Genomic DNA, 24,784 nt, shown 5'->3' with positions numbered 1-24,784 from the left:
AGGAAGCCAGCTGGCCGGGTAAGCGAAGGCAAGGTGACCTCTGAATTATGAGCTGATACAGGCATTCTTATGTTAAATAAAAGACTACCCCTTGAAGAGAGAAATGTATTCTTATTTCTTAGCACGTTACCCCAGTTTTTGTTTGTTTGTTTATTTATTTATTTATTTTGCGGTACGCGGGCCTCTCACTGTTGTGGCCTCTCCCGTTGCGGAGCACAGGCTCCGGACGCGCAGGCTCAGCGGCCATGGCTCATGGGCCCAGCCGCTCCGCGGCACGTGGGATCCTCCCCCAGACCGGGGCACGAACCCATGTCCCCTGAATCGGCAGGCGGACTCTCAACCACTGCGCCACCAGAAAAGCCCTATATATTTATTTTTATATATTATATATATCGTATATATATAAAATACCCCGCACAACACTGTAACCAATTTGCAGCCAAGCCCTTGGGTTTGACGATCAAACTTGTAAAACCAAACTTTAAAAAAAATCATTAAACAATTAAAAACAAACAAACAAACAGGGCTTCCATGGTGGCGCAGTGGTTGAGAGTCCACCTGCCAATGCAGGGGACACAGGTTCGTGCCCCGGTCCAGGAGGGTCCCACATGGCCTGGAGTGGCTGGGCCCGTGAGCCATGGCCGCTGAGCCTGCGCGTCTGGAGCCTGTGCTCCACAACGGGAGAGGCTGCAACAGTGAGAGGCCACCGTACAGCAAAAAAAAAAAAAAAAGACCCAAAACCAAACAACTGAGATTAGAAATGAAGTTGGCTTACTTTCTAGGAAGGCTGAATATAGGTTTAAGGAAAGGGATTTTGTAGTACACCATCATCAATCTTTCCCAGGCAGCCTTACCAGGGCAATACTGATGAAGTCACAAGAAGCAGATCTGAAGAAATAACATGCTCTTAAAACTGCAGAGATGTGATTAAAAAAAGCTGCGTAAATGAGACAAATTTATCTACCCCACAACGCCTGCTCTGATTTTCACTGAACCGCCCATCTCTCATCTCAGTGTTTCAGCAGGACTGCTCCAACTCTCATCGCAGAAATCCGACCGAGTTTACTGGGATCACGGGATTCAGACGCAAGGTGCACAACGGGCGGAAGCAGGAGACATCACTCAAGGCCCGGCGCGTGGAGCAGCCGCCAGAGGAGCTCAGGCAGAGACACAAGAGGAGGGGCCGACACAACGCCGGAGCGAGCACGGAGAGAGCAGGGATGCCGAATCGTGCCGCTACAGGACAAGTTAATAGAGCCTTTTCCCAGATGCAGTCCTACGTCAAGGAACCTTCATCCGCAACAGGGAGTCAGAATGATTACTTCTGAATGCACACAGAAGTGGGTTTATTTGTGGTATTTTATCTTTAGAACTTCTTTTCTAAATCAACCAAGGAAGGCACTGGCTTAAAAATATGGTGTGGCATTTCCAAACTGGAACATCCAGTTTACTGCTGTCTAAATTAAGCATCTTTACCAGGCAGCAGGGCTCTGAGAATTCTTTGCAGCCCTTGGTCCCGCAGAACTGGAGACAGAAAATTCACGCCCAGGGCTCTCAGTGGGGCTGACCAAAGGGCTATTTAATTGGCTTTTCAAATGAAGATAAAATATTGGGCTTCCCTGGTGGCGCAGTGGTTGGGAGCCCGCCTGCTGATGCGGGGGACGCGGGTTCGTGCCCCGGTCCGGGAGGATCCCACGTGCCGCGGAGCGGCTGGGCCCGTGAGCCGTGGCCGCTGGGCCTGCGCGTCCGGAGCCTGTGCTCCGCAACGGGAGAGGCCACGACAGTGAGACGCCCACGTACCGCAAAAAAATAAAATAAAAATAAAAAAGATAAAATATTACTTAGAAACAGAAATATTGGTCATAGTTAAAATCACCATTTCCTTAAGCACGTGTGAGGATGTACGTGTGCATATGTGTGCACGTGAGCACATGCACCCAAGACACACGACAGGCTGGAATGAAATAAACCAGCCTGAGATCTGAAGTGCTCTTAGGATAGGAGGACAAGTTGACCCCAAAATTCCCTATTTTGCAATTAACTTTAAAAGAAGAGAGAGAAGTAATGAAGAAACTGTACACGTAGACTTCGGAGGGGAAAAAAAAAAACCTCTAAAATTAATCTTAACACCATTAGCAATAGCCTGCACGTGACCTATAGACATAGAAAGTCAGTGACCAAGAGACTCCTAACACTTTTTGTTGCTGATTCTTCCAAGCACCAGCGTGGCTACGGGTGGGACCTTTCAGTTCTCTGGCTCTTGAACTCATTGTGCGGTGACGCCCAAGCATGGACTTACAAGGGTGCAGCCACATGACGTCACTGAAGAGAATTCCCGGCTCTCTCGTTACAAACCCTTGGGCTCGGCTCCAGGTTTTCCACCTGTAAAACAGAGCTACCAAGGCCTATCGTGCGGATTTCGTGAGGATGAGAGCAAAACGGTGTGTTTGGCCTGGTCAGGGCAGCTCTGGAAATGGGGCTGCCTAGAGAAAAGGACCACTCACCTGATGTGCGGCATGAAAAATAAATACAAACTTTAGACTTTATTTCTTAAAAAATAATTTTACAGCATTAATCACAACTGTCCACTGATCTATTTTTTTATGTACTGATCAATGGATATTGAAAGTTACTAATAAAAATGAAAATTAAACAAATTAAATATGTTAAAGACTATTTTTATAAAGACCTTTCCACATATATTACAAAACAGATTTTGATATTTAGAAGGGCCCTCAGATATAACATCTCTCTATTCTAAAACCCTGTATTGCTGCAAAAAATTTACGTGAATCTATGACTTGCAGAGATACACACAGATTAAAGAGCAGATATGGGACTAAAGTTAGCACCCCTGGTACCTAGATACCTTCCTTCTACCTAAATATCTACTAATTATTCTGTATATTAAGCTGAGTGATTTAAAAGCTTCATTATTAAAATATTAACATTTAAATTTTAACGTTAATTTAAATATAAAATATACCAAAAAGGAACTCGTGTTTTGTGTTTCCCTATTATAAGAATACAAATATACTGATACATGTTTATTTAATCAAATCTAAGTATTCTTTAACTATTACAAAATTTACTACCTAGTTCTAGTTCATTTAGAATTGATGGGTGGAACACAGCCATCTAAGTAATATTTAGCATATAATTTTCAACTGGCCAAGACTTTGCATTAATGGAATTACAATTAGAGCAAGAGCCAGAATTTAAGGAAAAGGGCACAATCGACCTACACGTGGGGACAATGACCTGACAAGGGGTCACTGTCCTTCGACCCCTTGTATCTCACTTTTCTCACCCACTGGTCCTAAGCACCCAGTCAAACATCCATGTGAAAAACAGATCAATTCAACCATTCGTTAAAGTTATAAATTTAAGGACTCTATGAGAATTATCCAAAGATCAAAACACTTCCAATGAAGGAAAACACAAGCTAGAAGGGCGATTTACATGTAACTCGAATCATCACATTTAATAAAAAGCACAAATCCCAGAGTCCTGGGGAGGAAAGGATGCAGGTTCAACTACAGAGAGCCTACGAGCAAGACTGATGGTCAGTTATGTCTTCACCAAAGTGGCATTTTTTGCCAACGAGCCTCTTGGCAGCCCTTAGGGGCTCAGCTAGTACGACTGACCAAATATGGTGGGGAATGTGAAAACACCGCAGATATTAGCATTTATTTTTGAGGCTAACATAATGCAGCCCACAGGCTTTTGCCATCGGAGCCTGCAGCCACTAAGTGATAAGTAAGGCAGTGGAATTCAAATAATCCATTGGTTCACATCAGTGTCAGGCTCATTTGTAAATGTTCCCAGTCCCCTCTGGCCCTAAGGGTACCTCACTTGCTTTTTAGGGGCATAACTCATGGGCAGTGTATTAAAAAGGGAGTTAAATTATGAGAGCACCAGTTAGCAATGATTTACTCATTAAAAAGTGCATTAAGCTCGTGCCCTGAGCCCCTCGACCTTGCAGCTGATCGCTCCTAAATGGCTTGAATAGAAATGAGTTATTCACCTACTGGCAGGGGCCCAAGATTTATCTATTTAAGCCACAGAGTTCTATAATTTATCTGTAAGCTCCCTGCTCGATGTTAAATTTTGAAACGCTGTTTTAATTATAGGAGGAAACTACGCTGAAACAAGTGAAAAGAAATATAGAACTCTGATAAAACAGGAAATATTTAAGCAATCTGGCACCTCTCTCCTGAGGAGTTAAAAGGATGCTTCAAATAATTTATGGGTTTAGGGGACAACGCCCTGGTTATAAAGAAACAGGGGCGGAAGGCCTGGACGTTTCAGGGGCACTTGACCCAGAAACGCCCTATTGGACTTCTGATTCTGGAAAAGAGCAAAATTCTGTAATTTATGAGAAAAGCCTACACGGAAATTAATTTACAGCCTCGTTATCTCCGTGCTACAGAGATAAGTATAATTATTTCTCATTTTGAAGTTAAAAAAGAAAAGCTATCTGAAAATAAGTGGATTCCCCCACTCATCCTCTTTCTGCGTGTGTATCTTCATCATATATCAAATTAATGTGTCTGCGATCCACGTAAAGAAGTCCAGCGTTTAATCTGAACTTCATGTCACTTTCTCGGACCAAGGAAAAGCAGCAGAAGTGGGGGAGTATGTCTAGCCTGACACTGGCTGGAGGCTACAAAGGCACAGGGACACAGCAGTGACTTCAGGGTGCTGAAAACGCCCCATATTTGTGGTTTATAAAAAATTGCTGTGGAAAGGCACGAAGTGACATCATGGTTGTTCCCTGGCCGCTGAGGTGCCCTAGGTGTCAAAGGACAGACAGGGTCCATCTCCGCCGGCCGCCCAGCCTGCGGGCCGCCCACCTCCCTCCAGCCTTTCCACCTACTGTCTTACTGCCCACCTGCCATCCCCACAGGACACAGCCCTTCGGTCTGGAGGATGAAGCCTGCAGACTTTTTTTACACCAGTTGCCTGGCGGGCCAGCCTGGGGCGCGGCACGGCCATCGAGCCTCAGGCAGAGGCCAGCTTTGCCCTTTCCTCATGTTCTACACCCCAACACAGAGAAGACTTCTGAACTCACTGGCTGCCCTGACGAATCAGGTTGTGCGTGGTCCTCAGGCCGCTTTGAGGACTGCTGTCTGCAGAAATGCCAAGGACGGGGGACCAAAGGGACTGCGCCGGGAATCACAGCATGCTCTGCAAAGTGAATGTTTCTGTAATTTACAAAAAATTTCCTGCTTGGTCATTTGTCTGAGAAAAGAAGAAAAGTTACGATATTTCTCCTCCCCTCCTCCCAAAAGGTAAAAGCAATGCCAAGAATGTCCTCTAAAAATATAACATTAATTTCCAACTTCAAGAACTTAACATACTGCCATCAAGTTCAATCTCCATCAGAAATCCATTAGGGTAAATACTTTTAGGACCTATCAAATCCTTCTTTCTCAGCTGTGTAATTCTGTTGGAATTTTACTGTAACAAGCACTAAAATATCAATGGGAAAAGGATAATGACCAGAAATGGCACAGATTTTGTTCTGTGATAAATCAAATAACTTCACCACATCTCAGAGAAGGAAAGGGGAACATAATTACAGGCCCTGTCGTGTGGACACAAGTGGGCTTCACATTATCAGGACACTGTATTTATGGCAGCCTGTAGACCCGACAGCGACTTGGTTTACAGCCTCCTAGATGAGAGAACGCCCGTTAAGGTGAGCTGCGAGGGCACCTTCCTCTGACCCGGGAGTTTTGCAGTGAACAATGGCTACCTGACATAATGTTTTATCTACTTCACTTCAATTAATTATACTTTTTAAAAATCAGGAACAAAAACAATATTTATTTTATTACATTCATCTACACCAAAGACTGAGGGTGAAAACGACTGACGTTTGCACGTCCGAGGTGGCACTGTTTGGTTATTGTAATAAGAGATTAGATCTGACTTTTAGCAGATGGTAAACTTACCCCAGCAGCTTCAGGCTGTAATTTGCATAAACGATTAAACCAGCAGAGGTCCTTCTTATTGGTTAGCTCTCCTTAACAACTGGAGAAAATGTTTCTTATTTTCTTCTGTTTGTTCTTGGATTTTTACTCTGAATGGTGGTGTTAGCAGTGGCCGCTGCTGCCACTTTAAATTACTGACCACTTCTGCCATGCCAGGCTCTGCACAGACACCCATTTTCGCATTTATTCATCATAACAAGCACATGAGATTAGTAACTCTGTTATACCCATCCCACAGATGAGAAAACAGAGGCTCAGAGAAGGCAAGGAACTTGCCCTAAATTGGAACCCATGACAGTCTATTCTAGGGCTTTATTCTTTATGTTTTGTTTTGCGGTACGCTGGCCTCTCACTGTTGCAGCCTCTCCCGTCGTGGAGCACAGGTTCCGGACGCGCAGGCTCAGCGGCCACAGCTCACGGGCCCAGCCGCTCCGCGGCACGTGGGATCCTCCGGGACCGGGGCACGAACCCGCGTCCCCTGCATCGGCAGGCGGGCTCTCAACCACTGCGCCACCAGGGAAGCCCCTAGGGCTTTATTCTTTACCAATTATTTAGCAGCTGTATTTTCAATAATACTTTAAAAATAATCCTAACGGAAACCTTGCAAGTAGACATTATTACCATTCTGGAGCAGGGACCACATACTGGGGGAGGTTCACCAAGTTGTGCCAATTCTACAAATCCTTTTCACTTGTCCTCCCTCCACACCTCAGTGACACTGTCCCAAGGCAAATGCTCACTACCGTGGGCCTCAGAACAGCTGAGCGGCGTCACCTCCCACCCAGCAGCCTGACCTTCCCAAGTCCAAGCGCCCATCCTTCTGAAGGTCAAAGCGAGGCATCCAACGTACGGGGCAGGGAACAAACGGGGCCTGTGAATGGCTGTGTCGTCCACTCATATCCTTGGCCTGTCTCTCAACATCCAGGAAAGATTATGCCAATTTGGAAAAATGTTAAGGGTAGTCCTGGATGATTAGAAAACTTCTGATTATTTTAAAGAAATGGTCAACTTCGCAGAAATATTTGAGCTCCTAATTTAGCCAGACAGGCTAATTTTTTTCCCCTTTGTTGGGGGTATAACTGACAAAAGTTATATATATTTAAGGCACGCACTTGATATTTTGATGTATGTAAACACTGTGAAATGACCCCAAAACGAAGCTAATTAACATTTCCATCACCTCACAGGTAACCCTTCTCTTTCTTCTCTTCACTGTCACCTCACTGAAGATCTACCCTCTTTGCAAGTTTCACGTACATGGTATGGTATAACGATGGCCACCATGCTTTTCATTAGGTCTCCAGAACTGCTGATTCTTAAAACTGGGTTACCTACCACTCCCTCACTGCTGGGTCACGACAGGGGTGAGTGGCCAGTACAGCAGTGGTACCACGCGCGGCGGCAGGATCACCTGGGAAGTTGTTTACAAACGCACATTCTGGGGACCCACTCAGACCTGCTGTGTGAGAGACTCGGGGGTGGGGGCAGGGCCCCCAAGTCTGTGCTTTAACAACTTCCAAGCCATCCTCCTAAAGCCAGAAGGCTGAGAACCTCTGAGTGACGATAGCAGAGAGGAGGAGCCTGAACCTGGGAAACGGTACGCGGGTCAGAGGTTACATGATGGAGCCAGTATCTCGTCTAGATCCTGAAACAGCCCGTGAAACCAAAGAGCTCCAGAGTCAACTATCAACGTGCAATAGTTACGTCTAAGTGATACAGCTAAATATACGGGCAATGTTTAACTTCTGAAAGTATTAGGCTTTTGAAATTATTCAAAATCCAGTGTTCTCTGCAGGAAAAACTATGAATAATAAACTTGCTCATTCTGACCTCACAAATTCCACATAGCAGAAGCAATACAGCAGAGCTTAAGCAGCACCTACTATTAAGCTACACTCATATTTAAATGCGATATATTTCTTTTCTTTTGGGAGAGACTGAAGTTTACACCCACAGAGAAAGGCAACGACCGACACACACACTGTCACCTAGAAGTGGTCCTCCCGGGCCTCTGACAGCAGCCAGCCTTCGGAACCTAGACTCTGCCTGTGTGCATTTCAATCACATATCTCTTACCAAAGCCCACAGTAAATCCACTTTTAATTAACCTTTTAACACCCCGTATGAATTACTTACAAATAACTTTTGGATCTAACAGACAGAGCCACAGTTTGGCAGGCGGCTTAAGTTCAGCGGCGTTTGCGACAGGGCAGTGTTAGTCTTGCACCGCGCGTGTAAACGTGGGCGTCCACCGCACGCCTCGGCCCGCTCTGCTGAGACCTGGGGCTCGCTCGCAGCTGCACGGCGTCCCTGCCACAGGCCACGCCCAGGCGACACATGTGACTGTGCCTCGCGCTGAGCCTCCTGCTGGCACCGCTACCAGGCCCCTCTGCCTTGTTTACACCAGAGCTGCACTTAGACCCGAGCCAAAGAGAGGAGGCCAGGGAGAGAGACGCGAGTGCAATGCCAGACCCTGACTTTCACCCTCCCCCTTCCTACCCAGTGTGAGAAGGTGGACCCGGCCTGGGAGGTGCTCCTGGAGAGGCCAGAGCATCAGGGCAGGTGTGGCAGAGGCCCCTTGTCACCCCTCCCGCCGGTCCCAGCCCCGCTTCCCAGTTCACTTGCCATTTGGGGACCTCCTCACAAATTGAACCCTGTTTTCCAAATTGGCTGGAGAAACGTTTTTGCCATGCTGAAATCATTTCCAGAGCTATATCGGGAAACCTGAGGCAGCCAGGCAGCCGGGCAGCCGGACAGCTGGCCTGTGAATAAGGTGCATTGAGGTGAAATTGGATTCATGTGAAGGGCCGTTTATGCGGAGGGGGTGGAGGTGGACGGAGAGGAATTGATGAATATAAGAAATTAAATTAGCTCAAGCAGCCCTTTAGAAAACATACTGGAGAATGTGTGACCTGCTGTGAACCTCGTACAAACCTGAGACCTCTGGGTCTCGAGTGGGGAAGCTGGGCGGGGAGCCCTGGGCAAGGAAAGGGCTCCCCAGCCTGGGGGGCTGCGGAGAGTCAGAGGGTGGAGGGGGGTCGTGAAAGCCAACCTGCAGCAGGAGATGAGGGGTCAGCCCAGCGATGAAAACCGTTCATTAACCCATCATGGAACACCTGACACAAAAAGAAACATGGCTTTTCATCTTAGCTATCGTAGTTTTCTTCAATGAAATGAAATCAGGACCTATCGTGTTCTTGAAAACTTATTGATCGATTTTTGAGCCTAATGCTTTAATTGACTGCAATAATATTTTGCTCACACTTCTAATCTGATCTCCCTGCCCCTCCGAGAAAAGCCATGGGGACTCCGGGGGAAGAATGACCCCAGTCACAAGCCAAGGGTTTTACAGATGTTTGCTCCTGTCCTGTGAAAATCGCCTGCTGTGGAAAACTGGCCCTTCCTTAAACAATCATCTAATTTTAATATCAAAATATTTAATAATATTAAAACATTAATAGAAGGAAATATATTACATTTCTTAAATACTGCTTAGTGCTTTCTTTACAGTTTCAAAGTGAAAACACATATTTATCTCATTTTCACCTACATCTTTCCTATTGTATAGAAAGTAAGATGTTCCATGTACTGTTTTGTTTCCACAAAACAATCTAGTAAAACTGTTCCTATCTCGTAAGGGAATAAACATATACCAGATACTACAGGCTACTTTGCTGAAAGCTTGAGAGAGAAACAGTATGGAAATCCAAAAAAATCACATTTTTAAAAATCACGTTTTTAGGGGCTTCCCTGGTGGCACAGTGATTAAGACTCCTACCGGCCAATGCAGGGGACATGGGTTTGAGCCCCAGGCCGGGAGGATCCCACATGCTGCAGAGCAGCTAAGCCTGTGTGCCACAACTACTGAGCCTGTGCTCTAGAGCCCGTGAGCCACAACTACTGAAGCCCACACGCCTAGAGCCCGTGCTCCGCAGCAAGAGAAGCCACTGCAATGAGAGGCCCGCACACCGCCACGAAGACCAGCCCCCGCTTGCCACAACTAGAGAAAGCCCGCGCATAGCAACAAAGACCCAACACGGCCAAAAATAAATGAATGAAATAAATTTTAAAATAAAATATAAAAAATAAAAATCACGTTTTTACGCGAAAGACGCTGAGCTCCACGGAGTTTGGGGATGATGTCTGACACTCCTCCCGAGTATACGCTGCCGGTGCCCACTGGTACTGGGGTCGTAGCAATAGGTATTTGAAATATATCTGCTGGGAGGGCTATGGGATCTTACTTACTAACAATCACAAAACATCAGAAACATCACATCCCCTCAGTATCTTCCAAATAAGACATTGTTTTCTGTCCATCAGGCTCCATAACTGAGAAACAGACTTGGTGTCTTCTAGAATTCATTTGAAGGTGGCACGCTGCGAAGGTGCTCTAAGGCCAGGGAGGCCCCAGGGCCCATACAGAGGTTTCTGCGGGTTTCAGCCCAGGGGCTGCGAGTGCAGGAGTGTCATCGGAGGGCAGTGCCTGGCCAAGCCTGCCTGCGATCTGCGCACAGAACTCCGGCCTCTGGAAAGAGGAGCTGCCTCTCCAGCCACTGCGTTGTTTTGCTTTTCTGAGAACTCTGTTACTTAGCAGGGATGGGGTTTTTGGCTCTAGACAAAATATTTATGCCGTATCTAGTATACCTTAAAGGAAGGAATTAACATAGACATGCAAAGTGTTGACAGTAGTTGACTTTTTGAAAAAAGCACGTATAGAAGAAAGGTGATTTAGTGAAGAAATCTTTCTCTTTGACTTGCCTGCTTTATGTTTAGAATTTTCACAAAAATTGTATGCATTACATATAATACATAACAGCATCTGACTTGAATGCACTTGACTTCAGCCTTCCTGACCCACAGTGAAAATTACAGCCTAGCCAGGCTCAAAGGGGAGCTGTACTCAGAATACAATGAGGGAATGTGCTCTTCTTGTTTAAAAAAAAAAAAATTAAAACCAGTATCAGCATTAAAAGTGGAAATCTTAGAAAAAACTAATTTCTAAACACTCCAACATAGATGGAAAGCTGCTTGAATCATGTACCATGTACCTGTATTACTGACTAGATGACTTTTTATAAAGGAAGTGACTATATGTGGGGACTTCTAATTTTTAACTAGTGTGACTTATCAAAATCACTCATCTAAAATAAATTACATATAACCAAACCTCCTTCATGGTCCCAATTTTGCACCTTTAATGCTTATCTTCTGATGAGCATTAAAGAAATGGAAATTTTCAGGAATTCATTGGGAGGTGCCTTAAGGTTGCTAGAATGAGGCTGCCTTCCCCATCATGTGATTGTAGAGTGAGAATTTAGCTGCATTTTTTTCTGTGGGACAAAAACGGCACATGTTACGAAAAACTAAACAAAAGGCGGATTGCCAGTGGACGGCATGACTGCAGGAGACAAGGGTTCAGGAGGTCAGCGGAGCTCCAGCTCCAGCTCTAACGCCCAGCGCCAGCGAAGAAACAGAGCATCTGCACTGACCCAGGAGCACCGTTGCTGCCGCCAGCCGCGGCGGGTCCTCAAAGTGCAGCAACAATCGACGAGAGGGGGTAGGGAACTGAAAGCACCAAGGTACGGGATCAGAAGGGCACAAGCAACTGATGGTTGCAAGGCAAGTTTAATAACAAAGCGTAGCCATATCTATACCCCTAAAGCAGGGAATTTGCTTAGTCATCATCTTATCAGCATCAGCTGGTTGATTGGCTTCTCGGCTTAGTCACGCCTTATCGGCATCAGCTGGTTGATTGGCTTCTCGGCTTCTCCCTCAAAGGCACCAATTTCCCCTCCAGGGTTGCTTTTCCTAGCTTTAGGGAACAACCAGGGACTCCCAGTAACTGAGCAGGTCCCTGGAGCGATTTGGCCAAAGGCCATCTCCTTTTTTACTAAAGTCCAGGATGCAGACCAAGGAGAGTACAATCGGGCCCTGAGGCTTATGAGGGTCTTAATGGCGCCTTCCTCAGAGGGCAATGCTCACCACATTCCCCCCTCTTTTATTTTTTAAAGCTTGATAATGCAATTTCAACCCATACACCTCCTGACGAAGAGCAGCGAGGTGGCCAACAATATAGCGTAATAAACAAGGTAATGCAATTAACATCAACAATACACATGACCCCACGGTAATCAATCCTGTGAGTCCATTTTGAAACCAAATGCATTGGGTTTAACCATTGAAGCTGATCCAAGAGTCCTTGAATTAATTGTTGGGGCCTGTCTTCTCGTAGATGAGTTTGAATTGCTTGTATTTCCGCATTAAGTTTTTGTATGTTCAAACTAATGTGTCCATCAGTCCATACACTTATTCCAATGAATCGTTTAGGTCTTTTTTTTAAAGCTTCAGGTAATTCTAGCCAAGCTTGTATGCTAGTACTGTGATACCATGGTTCAGAAATATTTACAGGCAGCATTACATAGGAAGGTTGTTTTAACATCATAACAGAACAAGTTCCTTTCATAGGCAGAAGGCAAGTACTAAAAATACAATTCTGACAAGTTATATTATATCCTAAGGAACCAGAAGTAAACTCAATCTGTAAATCTCCCATTAGCAAGGCATATGAGGGTGTAACACAAGTAATAACCGGCTGATAAGAATAAGACAATGCAAAACTTCCCAAAATCCCAATGCTTATAAAAAACCGAACTATTATCAGTAACAGAAACTGAAGAAATTAAAATGGTACCATTATTATAATTTAAGGTGCACCAGATTTGAGAATTCAAAATCAGATTGGGGAAAATCAGAAGGAAAAAAGGAGGGAAACTTCAAACTTGTAACAGCTTTAACTACCTTTATACTATGGCCGGCCAGTAAAGTCCCTTGTCCTACATATATTTCAACACAAAAATAGTATCTTTACCAGTCTCATTCTTTCCATTTTTGTTATTGTTGCCCTGTGAAATCATTATTTCTAGAACAGCAAGAAGAGGTAAAGCTTTCTCAGCTTGGTAGGTTAATATATACAGGTCTACGAACAAAAAACACACTGCTTGGGCAAATTTTTCTTCAAAAGGTTCTATGAACTGATAAAGTTTTTCACCAATGGATATGGCTTCTGTATACTGTCGGACATGATACAGGATGACTGCTTGATTGTAATACAACATACTGTTTTCAAGATCATCTAGTGCATCCATTTCTTCAACAGCCGAGTGCACCTGATTCTTCAATTGGTTAAGTGTCTGTCTTAAACTATCTGTTGTTGTCTGGTTACTTTTGAAAAACTCAGCTACTGCCATATTCAAAATTATTTTATAATCGTCTTTGTTTATATCTTGTAGGCAGGCAAGATGTTGCAGACAGACATCATAATTTCCAGCTGTGAAAGCCTGGAAAGCACTGGTGGACAACTCCTTCTCTTGATCAGTGATCTCAGGTCGCTCCTTGGATACTTTTTGTCCCATATTTTTTTACTTCTGACTATTGCCCCGAGTTACTATCAACTTTACTATGTGGCCACACTTTCACTCTTCACCCCAGGGATTCACCTACCGAGATTCAGACGTCCCTCTCGTCCGGTCCCTGCTCGGGCGCCACTTGCCGCCAGCCGCGGGGGGTCCTCAAAGCTCAGCAACAATCGACGAGAGGGGGTAGAGAACTGAACGCACCAAGGTATCTACATCCCCCTAAAGCAGGGAATTTGCTTCGTCACGCCTTATCGGCATCAGCTGGTTGATTGGCTGCTCGGCTTCTCCCTCAAAGGCACCAATTTCCCCTCCAGGGTTGCTTTTCCTAGCTTTAGGGAACAACCAGGGACTCCCAGTAACTGAGCAGGTCCCTGGAGCGATTTGGCCAAAGGCCATCTCCTTTTTTACGTTCATACCATAAAGTCCAGGATGCAGACCAAGGAGAGTACAATCGGGCCCTGAGGCTTAGGAGGGCCTTAATGGCGCCTTCCTCAGAGGGCAATGCTCGCCACAGGTTGCGGCCACCGGCATCCACAGGGCGCGAAGCCTGCAGCACGGGGGCTGGTGTGTGCACACAGGTGAGTGTCTGTGGCAGGTCTGCTGGAGCCTCGCCAGGGCGGTGAGCCCCTCATTTCTGAAGAGGGATGCCTTCTGCCAACTACCACACTGCCAAGCAATTCCTATGCCATGATGCTTTCTTTTCTTAGGCAATTAGATGCTTTTACATCAGAATGGGGTGCTCTCAATTTCGTGAAATTCTGACACATCATAGGAGGCAAAGGATGTGTGCTTACAAAATGTGTATAAATCAAAAAGGTACTGCTTTATGCTTTTACTGCACTGGGAGAGCTCACAATTTCAAAGCACCCTGTGGGGTGTCCCTCTGTGAAATGAACTTCGACTCCCGATGCTTTCGATGTCCTCGTTTTTATAAATTACGTTGCTGTGATTTTTCTTCACTCTCACCCAAGACACAGTTTTAAGTCTATACAAATAATTCCCATAGCCTAAAAGGTAAGATTTTTTTTTTTGAAGTTTTCATTCAAATGTGAATAGACAGTGCTGTCAAGTGCCAACCTCCAGCTTCTTGATGAAAAAGGCTGGCGAACTAGTGGGGCCCAAGCTCACCACTACTAGAGCTGGCCGGGTACCACGGGCAGGACAGCTGTTCTCCATCGAATGCTCAGGGAGTCCCAGATAGCCTTTCTCCGGAAAGCAACCCCTTCATACCTGAGCATATCTGACAGGGTGTGCAGGGCGGACCCTACCCAGGCGGTGGCCCTCTGTCCCCCTTCCTGCTTGGGGCTCACAGCCAGCCCTGCCCCACGAGGAGAGCCTTGGAGCCTGCCCTCTTGCTTCCGGGCACAAGAAGACTTAAGAAAGGAAAGAAACCTTCTGAACTAAATTGCTCGTGTTTTAAAAAAAATACAAGGCGCGAGATGGTTTAGAAACGACCCGTTTCAGTCTCTGTGCGGACGCCATCACCTCCCTCCCCAAGGGGCTCAGCCACGGTCAGCGTCGGGGAGGGAAGGAGGGAGCGGACGGCCGCTGCCCGGGGCTCAAGTGAGCGGGTGCGGGACGTAAGCGAGGGCTCTTTCCCCCCAGGGAGCCCCTCTCCCTGCTCTCCCCCGTCTGTGATGCTTATGGCCACGCGGTTCACGGCAGCAGGGGAGCAGGGTCCCCGGCAGCCCTGAGGGAGAAGGCATCCTTGAGACAGGCAGACGGGGAAATGGGCACAACGGCCTCACCCAAGGAGAGCAGAGCGGCTGCCCTCCACCTCCAGAGGCCGCTGCACGCGGGACCCCCTGCCGCGTCCCGGCCCCTGTGGGTCCCGAGGTGGGGTGCTCCTCGAGGACAGCCTGGAGCAGCGTGCCAGCCTGGGAGCTCCGGGGATCCGGGACGATACCATACCCAGAAGCTGCATTTTCCTCTCGGTGACGACATACACGCAGGTCAGGGCGTGAACGTACCCTTCGTCCCTCAGTTGAATTTCATTTAGAATATGACCACGTGAGGTCAGTTAAGTATATGGGGTACGCCCCGTTGAGACGGACGGGCAGTTCGCACATCAGCAGGTCTCTGCCCTGTGTGGGCCCCGTTCTCTCTTCTTCACTACACATCTGGGAAGGGCCTGGTCAGAGAGCAGCCAGGAGGCGGGCCGCACCCCGGGAGCTGGGCTGGAGGGATGGGGCGCGAAGCTGGGGCCCAGGCCGGCCACCCCGCCACCACCTGCCCGTCCACTCCGAGGCCCAGGTCCCTGTGCTGTGCCTGGGGCAGAACAACAGTGAGGGCGCCGGCTTGTCTGCTCCTTCAGTAAACGCGGACCAGGCCTAAACACGCACTGGTGCCGCGCCAGGCCCGAGGGACCAGTGACAATCACTCGCGAGCCTGGAAGAAAGGCGGCACGCCCTACTCAAGGTAAACGAAGAACAGGACACAAGGCAGCCTGCAAACGGGTTCTCAGACCGGGGATCGGAGCACCGCGTGGAGCCGCGTGGAAGGTGAGGGTGTCGGAGGCGTCGCATCCCGTCAGCCGCCCTCTGAATAACTCACGCTGCCCGTGATGGGACAGGAGGTGGGTTGGGGCTGGGGGTTCAGGAGTGAGCAGGGCCTCAGAGCACAGAGGGGGAGGAAGATGAGCAAGAGATCACAGAGCTAGCGGACCGCAGCCGAGACAGACGCCGCGAAGGAAGGGACAGAACGGAGATGACGGCCGTCCAGGTGCCTTTCAGCTACCGCAACCTTCATCCATGCCGGTCTCTGCCGAGAAGACGGAAGCGGAGGTCGGGGAAGAAATCAGGAAGCTTCCTTTGCCCCCCGCCCCATCCAGCCAGCCTGTGGAGCTGGTGAGACTTCTGCCGGAAGGAACACGTACAGTGTCGGATTCGAATGTTACCGGTGCTGCTGCTTTTCTGAATGCTTTAATCTAATACTTACGACCTAGTATATTTAACAGTATCTAACTTCGTTACTAAGAAGAAATTTAAAACCCTGGTTCCCGTGAATCACGGTTACGTGGAGAGAGATAAAGGGAGCGGTGACGGCAATTCCCCATGCGGCAAAGAGGGGTACAGGTGACCTGAGAGGGCTGTATAGAACTGGCTCCGCCAGAGGGAGAAGACCTTCACTAAGAAAGCCCAGTACGAAGGCTGCAAGGAACCAAGAGGAAAACCCCTTGGGCCTTTCCAGGAAAACATGGAAAAAAGCAGAAGTTTTACTAAGTTTACTATAAAAAAATATTAAATTTCAAAGCCAAAGAACATCCTCGTAAGGCTGCAGAAGAACCTCAGCTCCGACTGTTTTGTAAACACGACCTCATCTTAATAGAAGACACATTGGCTGGGCTCTGGCGACAAAGACGCTGGCCAAAGGGAACACCGTCACCTGTGACAGCATGCCCGCACAGGCTCCCACACCGTCTGGGCTAACGTTTAAGGTGTGAGCCACTTGCTTTCCACACGGGAAGGGGGGCGGCGAGGAGCAGGGGGCCCCACCGGTGCCAGAGGAGGGGCTGCGGGAGAGGGGGACCCCCACCCCCGGGCAGGCGGTTCCCAAGCAGATGCAGTGGGTACCCGCTCACCCAAGCCAGCCAATGCCTGTGCCACACGTGGCTTTACAAGCAACACTGCCGGCCGCCTTAGACGCAACACGGAAGAGACCCCCCCCCCCGCCCATCTTTTTATAACTAGGCCCTTGAATTTAAGAGCTAAGCATTTACTGTCGTTAAAAATACGTTCAGGGCTTCCCTGGTGGCGCAGTGGTTGGGGGTCCGCCTGCCGATGCAGGGGGCGCGGGCTCATGCCCCGGTCCGGGAGGATCCCACGTGCCGCGGAGCGGCTGGGCCCGTGACCCATGGCCGCTGGGCCTGCGCGTCCAGAGCCAGTGCTCCGCGACGGGAGAGGCCGCAGCAGTGAGAGGCCCACGTATCGCTAAAAAAAAAAACCAACAAAAATACGTTCAGAAGGAACCCATGCTGGTAAGTATGATATCAGACTTAAAGATAATTTATGCTGAAGTGTAATATACAGATAAAAAGGACACATGTTATAAGCACATGGATAAATGTGCTTTCAGAAACTAATTATGAAGTTTTATGATCACCTTCTACCAAGCTTTAAAATAACGTGACAATATGAGACAACAGTGGAAAGAAAAAACTGTAGCCAAGGGGGCTAATAGCTCTGGCCGGAGGACACAGGACACAGTTGCTGACTTCTTCTGGTTTTCATTTCCACGTCTAATCAAAGCAGACAATTTCTAAGTGAACCTTCGAGTCTAAAATGTTATACATTGAAAACAGAGGCTGCCTCACTTCTAAACAGCGCTTCTGGTTGCCATCACTTCCAGAGTGTTTCAGACAACTCGTTCACGCCAAGCGGCTGTACTAATAACACACTCCTCCTACCCGACGGAGATGGGCCACGCTGTGGCTTTTTCTTCCTTCCTTGGCCATTTCCCCAACACATTTAACTAGCAAGGAATCAAAATCAGAGGGAGGCCGAGGGCAAGCAGGCCCTGGGAGCCAACACAGCTTCCAGGTGAGCTGGAGGCCCCTGGGCCTCTGCTCCCACAGCTCCGGCCCCGGGCCCAGGGGGCGGGCGGGCCTGGAGCACACCCACCGCCCAGCACCCGGGCTGCAGACGGCTTGTGTTAAATAAGGCGCGCTGTGGAACGTAAGTCTGATTTTTGACCACGGCAAGTTCTTAGTGCGTCTATTCTAAATGTAATAGTGTTAGTACTTGGGCTCGGCCATGAGACGTCCTTGCTGGCGCTGGAGGTGTGACTGTAACGGCGCACATGCTCCCAACTATCAAAACCACACAGGGTTTGTTACGTTAGCTGTTCGCCTCAATACAGTTAGAAATACAGAAGGAAAAATACATAATGAGTGAGATGATTCTAGGAGCCAGGCTACCTACTCTGGGGAATTGCAGTAACTCTTTCAGATTGGTTGAAGATCACAGATGACTGTTTCCGAAAACTAAGTCATCCAAACAGCAAGTGCCGCTGCATCTTCCCCAAAGACTTCGCGTACCAGGAGAATCTGTGCTCTTCCCCTCAGGGCGGGGCATTTTCAGATAGCAGTTTTTGAAGGGCTGTCAAGAAATGTGCTGTGGCCTCTGGTATGTGTGGCAACCACATATCAAGTATCCCTGAAAAGACACAGGTCCACCCCCTTCTATTCCATCATCACCAAATACCACAGTGCTTGTCACTTAGACACGGCAGAAACCAAAGGAAACAATTCTTACCCTCCAGGAATTGGAATCTGCCTAGATGGACAGACACACAAACAACTAAGTAACAAACCACTGCTGCAGAGGCTTAGACAGGGGAGAAGGCCTACTGCCGGCAGGAAGACTACGGCCAAAGGTAAAAGGGTACATCCAGTGTTCTACACTCCAAACTGAAACATAAAAGAATAGCCTAACAGACCGGAAGATCTGGAGGGAAGTTCCTTTACAATGTCACCTGCTACCCTCATACACAATTGCCAATGGACTCAAAGTTCCAGAAGCGTGTAATTAGTTTGCATGCTGAGTGTTGAGGATGTGAGAGTATTTAAGATGGCCAAAAGGGAAGGTTTATTTCTCTAAATTTCCTGACTCTTAAAACCCAGTTTTCCCTCTGGAGGCACGGACGGGCCTTTCAAGCTTGCGCAGAGCTAGTGAAATTTACATACAGGACCAGCAGCAATGGTAAACATGGAAGTTACTCACAGACTAATAAGCAGGAAAGCACTGAACGGCAGTCCTTCCGAAAATGTCAATTATCTGCACCAATGGAAATGTTAAGTTTGCAGTAAACTACTTTTTCCCAGACAACTGACTAAAATAAGCCAAGGGTCCTTAAGGAAAGCCTTAGAAAACCCAGTGTCATGCGGCTAGAGACATAATAACCCCAAATGACCTACCAGTCCCCAATAATCTCAACAGAAATTCAGAGCTTGATCATCTGGAAAATAGTTGACATTGTTATTTCTGAGAAATTGCACAGGTATGCTTAAAAAAGGTCTCTAAATTGCTACTTCAGGGCTTCCCTGGTGACACAGTGGTTGAGAGTCCGCCTGCCAATGCAGGGGACATGGGTTCGAGCCCCGGTCCGGGAGGATCCCACATGCCGCGGAGCGGCTGGGCCCGTGAGCCGTGGCCGCTGAGCCTGCACGTCCGGAGCCTGTGCTCCGCAACGGGAGAGGCCACAACAGTGAGAGGGCCCATGTACCGCAAAAAAAAAAAAAAAAAAAAAAAAAAGTAAAAAACATGCAGATCATTTCAGTTGAAATCACAATGTTTCTCTGGAATTTGTTTAACATATATGCCATTTCATTATTTAAGTTCATAGAAAACAAGATGTTCAGTCCAGAAAGTAAACATCAATAGAGCAATGCGAGAAAATCCAGCATTCTGGGAAAAGCTGAACTTTCCACTGATAAAAACTTAATGTTAACATAAAGATATGCTATAAAAACAGCAAGCTCTCTTGGGGCTTCCCTGGTGGTGCAGTGGTTGAGAGTCTGCCTGCCAATACAGGTGACACGGGTTCGAGCCCCGGTCTGGGAGGATCCCACGTGCCGCGGAGCAACTGGGCCTGTGAGCCACAGCTACTGAGCCTGCGCGTCTGGAGCCTGTGCTCCGCAACAAGAGACTCCGCGATAGCGAGAGGCCCGCGCCGCGATGAAGAGTGGCCCGCGCTCGCCGCAACTGGAGAAAGCCCGCGCACAGAACGGAGACCCAACACAGCCCAAAATAAATAAATAAATTTATAAAAACAAACAAACAACAACAACAGCAAAAACTGCAGCAAGCTCTCCTCATCGCAGAGAGCCTCACTTCTTCCTATGAACGTATTTATTATAGACTTTACGGCAATCAGGAGATTCACTGTTTTGTGTATGAAGTTTCTAAATAGCTAATTTTCAGATGTTCGGTAAGGAAAGCGAACACATTACCACAGGAAAAGATGGTTAATTATTATTAGTCTTTGATGGTGTCTTTTTTTCCAACTTCAGAATCGAATTTCTACAGTCGTTAATATTAAAGTCATACAAAAACATGGCCACGATGCATGGTTTTACCTTACAAGCTACTTCTTGTTTTCTGTTCCCAATGCAGTATTTTGTTTGTACGCATGGAGAACTGGTTCATGCTACACGTTCCCTCTCATGCAGATTTGCTCAATGGGGATTTAATCTAGCGCCCTTTTTCGTATGGTTCCATGTCGCGCAGGACTGAAGGGAGGATGGGGGCAACTTCTAATCCAAAAGCTGCTTCCATCGAGTCCAGCTCCCCGTGAGCACAAACCCCTCGGACGAAGCTATCCCAGTTTCTTTGGTCTAAAACATTTACAAGGGCAGTGCGAACCAGGCACTAATGTCACTACAATTTTTTGTTTAACACTGAAAGCACCTTTACTCGTTCCATTTTCTTTTGTCTTCCTCAATTAAAATGCAGCTTCTGAGCTATTGCATTTCCCGTTCATTTAAAGCCTGTACACACAGAGCCTGACACGGAGAGAATGTGCTCCTCGTTGGAAAGCTTGTTCTGTTTCCTCCAAAGCAGATAAAGTCCACTCAGATGTGCTGATGGGCACCTCCCCCCCGCCCCCCGTGCCCTCCCAACCTCGGATGCCTTTCCCGTCCTCCTCCAGCGTGTTCTTGGGTGGGCAGAAATCTGGGGAGACGCAGCCACCAGGCAGCTCACTGCTCTCCTGAAGCACATCTGGGCTTTATATCAGGCCTTTAATTAATCCTCAGTGAAAGCCAAGCTATGACATTTTGACTGGGCAGGCTCCAGTTCTGGACAGCCCTTGATTTATTGCGACTGAGTCTCCACCAACTTTGATTTATTTCAGCTTTGGGGAGGAGAGCGCGCTCAGAACAGAAAAGCGCTGTTGAGTGTAGAACACGTGACATGAGGACAGGACCTCCAGACTTCCGAGGGCCGCAGGACAAACGGTGCAGAAGAGAACGGCCTCTGAGACAGCCATTTTCAAAAAATCTGAGATTCAAATAACATGAAGTTGTACAAAATGAAACAATATTGGATGAGAGAAAAGGGCTCCTGAAATAGCTGGCTGATGGCAGCAGCGCAGGGAGCCCAGGCCTTATCTCTGGGAAGAGGGGGACTCCCCGCGGGCTGCCTTGGCTGGGGAGCCAGCCGGCCTGGCCCTCCCTCGCTCCCACCTGCGGGAGAAGCCCTGGGATGATACCCCTGGTCAGCTTTTGGCTGATGAAGGAAGGGCAGATTTCCCGCGCTGATTTTTTTCAGGCAGACAGAGTAAGTCAAAGAAAGAGTAGTCATTTGATGAACCAAAGACAAAGGAGTCAGCAAGTTTAACGAATAAATTTGTATCTGTCCTGGGAAGGCCTCTCCTGGCTGAGGCCTCGACACTCTGCTGTGGGCACGGCCCACACGTCAGGACGGTGACCCAAGTGCCAAATAAGGGTGCGCAGATGCCAGCCCTGGCGCCGGCACCGGGCGGACCCTCTGACTGCCGGGGGCTCTCTGCTCCCTCCCTGGAGGGTGACAGCCCAGGAGCTCGTCCTGGCCGATGTCACAGGGAACGAGCGGCTAACAACGGAAAAGTGTCAAAAACCCATCAGAGGCAAAGCCACGTTCCCCGAGAGGGACGACGGTAGGAAACTGGGTTGGAAGCAGAGGAAAGGGGACAAGGGCACGAAAGGTTAATGGGCCCGCACGTGCCCCGCCCTCGGCATCCCGGGTGGCGTCTCCACGCGCTCCAGGCAAGTTGCTTGGCCAAACTGCGCGCCGTTTCTTCATCGGCCAAACGGGGATGAGATGCTTACTCTGCAGGGCTGCGGTGCAGCTCTCCCCACGTCGCACCTGGGCCTCCTGGTGCTGAAGACGCAGGAGGACAGGCACTCACCTGTGCACCTGCCCCCAGCACCGGCACATGGCTCTGGGTGTGCGTGGTGGGAAGGGCCCGCCCGGGCGTCTGGGCGCCTGTGTGCAGGAGCAGGAACCCTGCGGCTGCGCGTGCGCCTCCGCCATCCTCACCGGTAAGGGAAAGCACGCATCACCTTGTCCTCAAGGCGCGCCTGGAGATGCTGTTCCCGGAGACACAGCGCTCTTCGCCCGGAACCCCTGGTGACTGACACTGCGATAATGGGTGCGCACGGCCGCAGCGCTGGGGCTGGACTCGGGGTGAAGCTGACGGACAGCGCTGTGCGGCGAGCAGCACGCGTGGGAGGAGGGTCCTCTGGGCGCCGGGCGCTGGGAAGTCGGCGAATCCCTCAGAGTCCTAGGTACGATTTAGGCCAAACCAGAACCCAGACTTCTGTCAGTTAAACAGCCACACATGCCTTTGTTTTGTCATTGAAGCCCATTCTAATTTTTACGACTTAAAAAAAAAAAAATCTAAAGTCAAAGTTATCTGAATGCATCTGTTCACTGCTCTTGGAATCTAAGCCTTCGCATCCCTATGACATTCTAGTTTCTCAGAGATTCTGAGGCAGCTGGGGATTGCGGAGCCCAGCTGAGCAATGCTACACATCCTCCAGGCCCACGAGCTGCAGCCGCCGGGGGTGCACGCATCCCGGGTGTACACAACCCGGGTGCACGCATCCTGGCTATACACACCCTGGGTATACACGTCCCAGGTGTACACGTCCCGGGTGTAAACTACCCGGGTATACACGTCCCAGGTGCACATGACCCGGGTGTACACGACCCAGGTATACACATCCCAGATGCGCACGACCCGGGTGTACACGTCCTGGGTGTACATTACCCGGGTATACACGTCCCGGTGTACACATTCTGGGTATACGCGTCCCAGGTGTGCACAACTCAGGTGTACGCGACCCGGGTATACACATCCCAGGTGTACACGACCCGGGTATACACATCCTGGGTGTACACAACCCGGGTATACATGTCCCGGGTGTACACATCCCGGGTACGCACAACCCGGGTGTACATGTCCCGGGTGTACACATCCCAGGTGCGTACAACCCGGGTGTACACATCCCAGGTGCGCACAACCCGGGTGTACATGACCTGGGTATACACGTCCCAGGTGTACACGACCCGGGTATACACATCCCAGATGCACACAACCCGGGTGTACACGTCCTGGGTGTGCACGTCCCAGGGCTCCTGCCCCCCCCCCAACCGGTGCTGGGGAGCAGGGGACTCGGCCCTCCAGCAGCCGCCTCCTAATCTCAGCAGGCCCGTGGGCTCTGGGGGTCCAAGGCTCCCTGAAGTGTGGCCACAAGGCCCCTGGCACTCGTCACCCGTGTGCCCAGCCCCACGCGGGTGGGGACGAGCAAGCACCTGAGGTGGGGCCCGCGCGCACACACCGCGGCCACACCTGGGAGAAGCAGGCAGGGCGGGGCACAGCGACCCTCGGCTTGACCCAGACGTGGGGACTTGGACGCACAGAAAATCTGTCAGGAGGCAGCCCTGCCCCGTCACTTGTGAGCAGGAAGATGGGGCTGGGTTGCTCCATCCCTGGGTCTGCGCCAGGAGCCCAGCCGGCAGCATCTCCTGGTGCGCACGTGGTTTCTCTCGGGTTTGACCGTGGGCTTCTGGGGAAGATGCTGCACACGACTCCATTAACTGTAACTGCCCCCCACCCAAGCACCCAGACGACCTAAAGCTCCGTATGATTGGGGGGTGTGGGGAGATGGCAAGCCAAGGGCCACACGGTCCCACGTACCAGTTTCCAAAGCTCAATTTTAGGAGAATTCAACAAAGAAACAAATCTGGCAAAAGCGACATGTTGTGACCTATGAATAGACAGAACTTTCTAAAAATATTTTTAAAGTTTTGTTTAAGAAACCAAAAACGGTGGATAAACAACAAGGTCCTACTGTATAGCACAGGGAACTATATTCGATATCCTGTGATAAACCGTAACAGAAAAGAATATGAAAAAGAATATATGTATAACTGAGTCACTCTGCTGTACAGCAGAAATTAACACAACATTGTAAATCAACTATACATCAATAAACTAAATTTTTTAAAAAAGAAATCAAAGACTGAATACATACTTTGGGCCATATAGTGGTGAAATAAGGAAAGTAAAACAAACTCTCCTAGGAATGTTCTACCTTAAAGGGGGCTTTTAACTAAACTAGGAGAACACTTTTCTTACAGGACGTAGAGTCTTTATTTTCCCAGATGAACAGGCCAGTGATCTCATAGAGCAAATGTCCATGACTTGCTACCGTGTACAAAGCAGGGCAGTCACAGGATGAACGTGAAAGCCACCCCCCTCTGTGAGCCAGCGTGGCCTCGGGGGTGTGTGTGTGTACACTTACAAAAGCACAAACAAAACTTTAAATCAACACGGAGTTATAAATAATATGTTGTATGCCTGTATATTAGAGACACCACCCAT

The 24,784-nt window shown here is 48.7% G+C and overlaps 1 protein-coding gene and 1 long non-coding RNA gene across 2 annotated transcripts in view; both read right to left on the bottom strand.

Moving 5' to 3' along the window:
- GMDS (GDP-mannose 4,6-dehydratase) overlaps positions 1 to 24,784 on the bottom strand; it is a 487,018-nt gene that overhangs the window by 207,091 nt on the left and 255,143 nt on the right. The gene's annotated exons all lie outside the window — the stretch shown is intronic.
- On the bottom strand, positions 2,244 to 8,343 carry LOC136792053 (uncharacterized). Its single transcript, XR_010835205.1, has 3 exons — positions 8,136 to 8,343; positions 5,075 to 5,207; positions 2,244 to 2,382 (listed from the first exon to the last, which is right to left on the bottom strand). It is a non-coding gene; the product is annotated as an uncharacterized lncRNA (long non-coding RNA).

The sequence above is a fragment of the Kogia breviceps genome, chromosome 10, assembly GCF_026419965.1.
Source record: "Kogia breviceps isolate mKogBre1 chromosome 10, mKogBre1 haplotype 1, whole genome shotgun sequence".
NCBI lineage: Eukaryota > Metazoa > Chordata > Mammalia > Artiodactyla > Physeteridae > Kogia > Kogia breviceps.
Note: the sequence above shows the minus strand (reverse complement) of the source record. Positions and strands in the feature narration are given on the sequence as shown.